The following is a 6,000-nucleotide window of genomic DNA, read 5'->3' as shown; positions in this document are numbered from 1 at the left end:
TTTGGGCTGTTGTGTTGTTACTGGAGATGGGAGGGCCTGAAGAGGCCAGGCTACCTCCTTGACAGTGAGCCCTGGTGATGCCTCTGGGTGCTGTGTCTGAGGCTGCAGCGTGCGAGAGCTGCCGGTGGCTGGAGAGGCTGATCCACGCTCCTGGGACACGCTGCACAGCTGGCGTGGAGAGCCATCAGGGCCAGCATCGTGGTAGGGGCTGCAATGTGGTGTGTAGCAGGATGCCTGCCCAGGGCTGGATCTGGCACCTTGGGGCAGAGACGCGGGCACCCATCGGTCCCTTTTCCATGGTGTGATCAGGAGCATCAACACCTCCTGTGGTCCCAGCCCTGCCCTTACCCCCTGGCCATGGGGTGGGCATTAGACCTGTACTGCAGAGCATGGTTAGAAAGGCTGCGCTGCTTTTGAAGAGGCGGGGTGGGGGGTGGGGGGACATGGAAATTGTTAAGCTGCATGTTAAAAATGCCATTCAAGACACTACAAAAACAATGTTTGAACATGTTTCCAAGGCCCTGGACAAGGCCTTAGCCTTGGGCAAGACCTTGGATGAGACCCATGTTTCCTGGACAAGCTGGTAAATCAAGAGGGCTCTGGGCTTGTTTATATTAAAAGAAAAAAAAGCTTTAAAAGAGAGTGCCATGTTCCTAAGGAGAAGGCTCACCCCAGTCCTTTAAAATAAAACTGTGCTGCAACACAGCAATCTGCCCAGGACAAGAAGAAAAAGCAGCAGCAGCAGCCAGAACAGTGTAAAAGAAACAGAAAACCCAGAGAAAGAGGGCTCACCATTAGAAAAGGAGACACATTTTAACAGGGACCGCTTTCATTCACGGCTGCTCAGAAGAACATACTGGATCTGAGCAGGATTTGTTTGAAGCATCTCTGACACAGACCAGTGTTGAGAAAAACCTGTTTATTGAGGTGCCTCCGCTGCTTGTCACCGCAGCCTTTTCTGCCGGCAACAGGGAGGCTCACGTAGGTCTGATCAACACCCTGCTCTACCTTTGCTGCCAGGACAGACCCCACCTTGGTGCTGATGGGACCGTGGGCTTCGTGAGTTACCTGCTGCCCTCCGTATCCAGCCACCAGCTGATGAGGCAGCACATCAACTGCTGTCCCCATGCCTTCGCTTGGTCACAGCCGTGATGTGCTGTCCACCCAGGCCCTGGCTATGGGACAAAAACTTGTTTCCTTGAAACACGCTCCTTAGAGGATGCACGTTAGTCTAGCCTTGCTTTTCAAGGACCTCTGCGTTCCTGAAGGCTTCTTACCCACAGCGGCACCAGAGTGCAGAGATACCTCTTGCACAAGGAGAGAGCTGAATTTAAACTCCCACAAGTCTTCATGGTGCAATACTACATGAAATTGTTGTGTTTTTCACCAAAATGCTGTAATTGTGCAACTCAGCTGCCAAAGAGTTGATTTTTTTTTTTTTTTGGGGGGGGGGGGGGGGGGGCACAGCAAAAAGGAACCCATTAAACCTTTTCTCACCCTCCAAAACACAAAATTCCAGTGAAGGGGATCCAGGGCACCAATCTGTTGAGAAACCCAGCTTTCCTCCTGTCTCACCCTGCCTGTGTCAGAGTGACTAAGCTGGCTTTCAGAAAGCAGTTTCCTCTTCTTGGTTGAGGTAGGTGTTCCTCACCACACAGGACAAGTCCTCTGGGGTGTTTCCCATGACAAGGAGGGTGCTCTGTGCTTCAGAGAGGCCCCTCACATTTCAGGATTGGTTTGGGGGCTCTGCAGGTATGTGTTCATGGCTGGGATCTCTCCACAGGACCTGGGACTCTGGGTACCGGCCAGCTGGTCGGCACACAACTTGGAGGCCTCCTTGGTTCTTCTCCACAGAGATGTGAGGACGAGACCCCATGGCTAGAATGGCATTAAAAGAAAAACTGGGCTAAGCTATGCATGTTTTCAACATCTGAGATTTACTCTCAGATTCCAGAAACCACAGCAATGAGGAATTGCAGTTATTTTGCACAGGCTAAATGAGAAGAACAAGCTCTTCCATCTTATTCCAAGCCAGTATCAAACTAAGAGATAGTCTTTGTATTTCAGGATCACATGTGCTTCTCAGTTTCTTAAAGAGAGAAGGACAATAGGTGAGAGGGAAAAAAACCCCCTTGAAATAGGGTGCAATCTCCAGCTGCAGTGTTACCTACTACCTCCATATAATCCTACGGAAAGAGAATAGAAATGCCCAACTCTGCTTATTTCTGGGGTGCTTCTGCCCTGGACCCTCTTGGATAAAAAACCCAAACCAAACAAGCAGAGGTGTCGTGGCTGGCAGCAAACAGACTCCCCTTCTTAAAAGTCGCAAGCAGCTTCACTGTCAGGAGCGGCCCCTGCCATCTGATGTGTCGCTACTTCATTTTTAAGAGCTTTCTCTCCTAAACTAGGCAGACACAGGCTCGGAACCTGTCACCTTCAGTTCCAGCGGAGCATCTTCGTTTCTGATGCCGGTTCAAACCAAGCAGGTGAAATCCCTCATCAGAGGGTCGGATGGCAGAACAACTGGAACCCGCACGGCCCTGCTGGATGCGGTGCCTCAGCAGCTCCATCCTGCCATGGCACCCTGGCGTGGGCTCCCCATCCCCTCACGGTAGCTACGCTTGAGTGGCGAGTGTAGCATCTGGAGCCAGGTCACCTCCAAGGGCCAAGCACTCGTCCCCAAGGAAAGGCAGCAGGGCAGCACTCCCCCCAGCAGAGAGGACTGGGGGGATCGGATCCCAGCACTGCCAACCCAGCTGGGGAACGGGACCAGAGGGGACTCGGAGAAGAGCGCAATGTTTAATTAGAAGCAAACCTCCAAAGTGGGGTGCGTGCGATGTCTTTTCACAGATGCAACCCATGAGCTGTGAGGAGGAGCAGGAGGAGATGTCAGAGTGTGCAGGGCTGGACCCAGACTCTAGCAAGGAGGCACTGGCCACGGTGGGTTCAAGAGGGCCCGGCAGCGAAGTCCCTCACTGAGGGAGCCTGTGCCACCTCCTGCAGCATCTCGGCAGAGTTTTGCTCCTTTGTGGTTGTCCAGGGAGACAACGGGGCTCTGGCCTCCACACCATTATGGATTAATACAAAGAGCTCAATGTCTGACGCAGAAAATATTGGCTGGGGGTGACGCTGGGAGAGTTTTGCTCGTGCGCCTGCCCTGCCTTTAATGGAGAGGTGATAAACACTTTTAGTGAAGGGCTTTGGGCTCAGTAATTCACTCACCCACCTGATCTGCTGGGAGACCAGCGCCTGTAGACAAGTGGCCCATGCATCCGCGTGGCAGGGGAAGGAGCAGATGAAAGAGGCACAGAAATCTGTTTAAATATCTTTAAATCCCTACAAAATGGCTATCAATGACATGCATGCTAATTCATGCAAATAGTCTCAGCACTGGTGATACTTAAAGGCATTCAACCAGCTGCCTGAGCTCAAAATAAATGGGGGGATGGGGGAGTGGAACAGCACACCCAAAAGCAATAGTCCTGGGGTTAGTCTGGAGTGGGAGCACAAGGGGAAATGTTGCTGAAAGATGCAGCTGATCTGAAATGAGCTGCAAGTATCGTGGTGGAGAGTCCTAGCTGCCTCTGGCTTGCAAACGTGCCACATCATGAAGTACATAATGAAGCAACAGAAAAATGAAAGACACTTTGTCTTTGCAACTGTACGACCTACAAAGGAGGAAAAGGCAAGGAGGGGAAAAAACAAACTACTGTGGGCAACGCAGAGGTAGGAGGAACAGGAAAAAGGGAAGCTGGTCTGTGGAAGGGGGGTTTGGAGAGTGTTACCTGGGTGACCGTTGGAGGAAAATCCTGCTAAGGACAGCAGGGCTCGTTCTGGGTTAAAGTCATCCAGATCTAAACACCAGATCCCCCTTTAATTTAAATAAGGGCAGGATGGAAGGAGAGTTGGGGGTCTGTCTTCCTCTGGCTGTGCCACCCGAGGTCCTGCAGCTGGAGGTGTCCCAGAGCCACCGGGGGGGCCTGCAGCTGCCTGGGGGTCCCACAGCCACCAGGGTCTCATCCCAGCAGCCATGCTTGCTCTGTTCCCAAAAGCGAAACACCCCGAGCACCTCTGCCCAGCATCCCTGCTGTGCCCGGCCACGGTGGCAGCCGAGGAGCTCCGGGAGGAGGCGACTTGCTGCATTTGCCTGGATTTTTCCTGCGCTCTGGTGACGCTGGATTGCAGGCAGAACTTGTGCCAGGGCTGCATCGCCCTGAGCTGGGCCCGGGCCAGTGCCAGGAGACCTTCCCTGGCCACACGCTCTGGCCCAGCTGGCCACTGGGCAACACCACGGAGAACCTGGAGTGGCTGGGCCAGCCCAGGGGGGGACGAGGGGAGGCTGCTGGGACACGTCCATGCACTTTTCTTGACCGTTGCTTCATGCTGGTGAGGGAAGGCTGCCTTCTCCACTCTAATTACCTCTTACCGAGGCACTTTGTCAGGACGTGCGAGGGCTGGGGGTTACTCTGGGTGCAGTCCCTGTGCTGCGTAGCTTTTTATCTGCTCACAGCTTTCTAAGGCATTCTTTGCTAATGCAATGTTTTTATATACCTCTCTGAAAGCTTTCTAGTCTGTGGTTTGCAAAAGCCCACACTCTCTGCAAGGAGTCAAAGCTGTAACTACACCCTCTATGCTTTTTGTTTGTTTGTTTTTTAACCGCTGTCTTCCTGCTGCTGCCCATGCCTTGTGGCTTGACATAACATTTATCAAGTTTTCCTAAGGGTAACGGGAGTCTGTCCTCTGTATTGTGTTGTGCAGTTTACATACATGACGTATGATGATTTCCTGCCCTCGTGGCCTCTCCAGTGTCCCTTGGCATGTTGCCGTCTGCCAGACCAGGATGCTGATAGCGGTTGTAATCAGGCTTTAATATTATTTTGATTTTTGGCATCTGACTTCACAGGGATTCTCTCCAGGTACATGGGTTGTGGTTCCACTCCAGCTGCCAGTGCTGAGCTCCTCACTCACGTCACTCACACCGGTCCAACCCAGTAGCTGCTTTTGGGGACACACACCCTTCCAGACACAGTGGCTGGAGTTCAGGACCCCCGCCTGCTGTAGGAGCTGCTCTGAGACCCCACTGACTCCAGGACCTGAGACCACAGCCCCTGGCTGCCTGCACACCCCATCTGATTGCAGTAGCTGCCACCAAATCCATTGGCACTGGTCCCTCCAGTAGCTGGCACTTAGTCCTTGCAGCACTCACGCCCACAGGATACAGGGTGAGATCACGCAGACAGTTGAGAAAGGATTTAATGAGAAGGTAGGACAGACTGCAGTGATCAGGTGCAGGGCTGGGTCAGACAACCGCACTGACCAGCTCCGTTTTACCCAGGACCAGTCCCTTTTATACCCCTTGCTGCCTATTCCTCCTTGGTTCCTCCCCGGTCCCCTTCCCCTGAATGTTCCCTCACCACTTTTCATGGTCCTACCAACCCCTGCGAGCATCCCAGGCTCGCAGCTCCAGAGGCTGACCCTGTGCCAGAGGCTGCTTATGTCCGACCCAGGGAACGGACTATTTGATGGACACAAAGCGTACATGTGGGTGGTGGGGAGGTCCAAAAGGGTGTCCCTCCTTCCCGGAGGAACTATAGTCACAGCTGGAGAGCCTCAGGAGAGAGCAAGGAGAACTGGAGAAACGGGAAAGGAAGGAGCGATGGATCTGTCAGGACTATCTGGTAGGTGCACAGTGCTACTGGGAAGGACTTCATTTGGGGAGGGTGAAGAAAAGTCGATTCTTGGCCTTTGTTGTTGGGCGAGTGAATTGTTGTGTCCAGCTGTTGGTGCATGATAAGCACCCCGGGAATCACAGTCATGCCCCCCCCCGAAAGTAAAAGCCGTGGATGCTTTTAATTGCTGCCTGTCCCTTTCTGTGGTCCCGCCCTCCCTTGAGAGAATTGTTTCAGCTTGTAAAGGAAAGAAGTGAAGGTGGAAAGGCAGAAGATTGCCTCTGAATTTAAGCAGCTGCGACAGTACATGGAGGAACAAGAGTGCCTGCTG

The sequence above is a fragment of the Accipiter gentilis genome, chromosome 8, assembly GCF_929443795.1.
Source record: "Accipiter gentilis chromosome 8, bAccGen1.1, whole genome shotgun sequence".
In the NCBI taxonomy this organism is placed as follows: domain Eukaryota; kingdom Metazoa; phylum Chordata; class Aves; order Accipitriformes; family Accipitridae; genus Astur; species Astur gentilis.
Note: the sequence above shows the minus strand (reverse complement) of the source record.